Raw genomic sequence first — 2,500 nt, forward strand, 5'->3', positions numbered from 1 at the left:
TAGGTTTGACTAGCGATTTTAGTGCAAAGTAACCCAAATACACATCTGACCGATTTTCATAATTTTCGGTCACATAGTAAAAATTTTTTCCCCATATTATGTTCTTATGCGTTTTTTTTTCCTTTCAGTATACATGTATACATACATCAAAACATTGAGATTTTTGTTATGTTTTTTTTTTTTTAGATTTTACTGCAGCATGGCTACACAGAGATTTCAGCTTGTGGTCGAAGGACGACCAGCTCCAACATATTGCTTATATTGCAGGGTTAGTTTGAATTATCTTTATTAATTGAATAAAGTTTTGTTTGTAAAACACATTTTTAGTAAATCTTTGTGGGTACATGCAGGTACATGTACATGTTTTTGTTAATACATATCTATTAAATGGATTTAACCTTGTATCAAACGATAAAGGGAAAAGATTTGGTGAATTTCCACTTCATTAGAACCAAGCACAAGACATATTGTTATAGTACAAACACACTATATTTAGTTAAACCTACATAAACATATTAATTATTTTTCTAAACAGAGAAACAACATGCAGCCTAGCCAAGAAATTCAACTGCTATGTTTTTGAAGCCAAACAAATGAGGAGGTAAGAATAGAAAATGCATCAATGTGTGTTTTCTTCATGTATCCAAAATTTAAATCTACTCAGGGGAGGTCACTAATTGAATAATTCATCTTCTTCTTTTCAGGCTAAATTTGCTCTTTGTGCCATTGGTAAGTTAAAAATTAAACAAATAATTAATAAATAACACTAGACCTAACATGGCCAAAACAAATAAACAAGTCAATGAGATTGTTTCTGCTCTTACAGTATACTTATTAATTGATTATTTAATCTTTAATTTCAGCTAAGGTTTTGAAAGAACACACCTGCTGTTGTGATAAAAAAAAGGAACTGTGCTTCCACCCAAAAAATATTTTTAAATTTTTTTTTTTTTACATTTTTGTTACTTGTTGGTAGATTTGGTTAAGGTTTATTGTTATATTTTGCCTATATTTATGCTTTATTTCTATCATTTTGTGAAAATGGTGCTTTTTTTTTTTTGTAATAAAAATACTTGATTTATTAACATGGTTAGAATTTTTCCCTGGGAATTTTAAAAGAAAAAAAACCCAAATTTTTTTTTCCCTTTTTTTTGTAAAGGAATTTAATCTATTTTTCCCTTTTTAGAGGTGCACATTTGCATATATCAAATAATTTGCTGTTATTGTTAATAAGAGGTTTTTTGGGAAAAATTTTCCCATAATTTCTTTAAAATTATTTGTACAATTTAATAGCAGTTCAAAAAATAAAAGTTTTACCCCATGTGATTATAAATGAAACTCATTTGAATTTATAATTGTGAGATTCATGGCTACTAAGTTTGGATGTAACTGTCATATGATTGAAGTATAAAAGACATGATGGATGTTTGTGAAATTTTGAACAGCCCATTTTTATTTTAGCTTATATTACGCTAATTTGTACTGTAGGCGTACTTTTTTCCACGGGGTCAGATTCCGCAGAATCTCCATTTCTGTTCAATCCATTGGTAGCATATTATGCGCATATTTAAGACTCTCCTTATATGCCTTTTATATGCATTAAGTTCGATGTGACAAATTTGTAGCTGCATACATAGCGTAAATTAATATACGCAAAAAAAAGTACTTCTACAGTATTTGGTAAATATTCCTCAAATACCTTGTAATAAAAATCAATGCAATACTCAAGTCACACAATTTCATATTTTTAAAAAAAAAAACAAATTTTTTATGATTGTACAAAAGAAATCTTTTGATAATTCATTTTTTTTACTCCTATATAGAAATTAATGACTGATGCATGAATTTCATGTTTCCTAGATGAAATAAATATGTATAAATATCAAAAAAGCTCTCAACTGCTGAAAAACATTAATTTCCTGGGGAGTTTTCAATGGGCATAAATGTATGTATATATACAAATGGTTGTGAACAATATGATTTGATTTTTATTTTTATGTCCATGTGTTTGAATGGAATCTCATCTCAAGAATTAGTTTTGCACAGTAAAACTGTCATGTTTTTATAATTTTTACAAAATATTATGACATTAAATATAGAGATGTGATAATATTGGAAATTACTTTTTTGGGGGGGATATCAAGATTTTTGGTGTAGCAATAATCATTTTGATTATATATGTACATTTACATCACTGTATGTTAAAAAAAATACAGTAAAACTCGGTTATAACTAAGTCACTGGGACCTATGGAATTACTTTTCTATTATCCGTAATTCATTATATCCATAGAAGGCATTCATTAAATATTTATAGCTGGGGTTTAAAGATAACTATGCTATATCCATAATTTGTTATGTATAAGGATTTTTTTGTTTATATAGTTGGGGATTAAATAACTTTGCTTTATCCATGAATTTGCAATATCCATGTTCGTTCTAAATGAATTTTACTTACACTGTTAATATATGTATAAATTAATTAACTTTTTTTTTTTTAA

Source organism: Saccostrea cucullata, unplaced genomic scaffold (genome assembly GCF_032062105.1).
Source record: "Saccostrea cucullata isolate Sc308-1 unplaced genomic scaffold, CSIRO_AGI_Scuc_v1 ctg16337, whole genome shotgun sequence".
Classification (NCBI taxonomy): domain Eukaryota; kingdom Metazoa; phylum Mollusca; class Bivalvia; order Ostreida; family Ostreidae; genus Saccostrea; species Saccostrea cuccullata.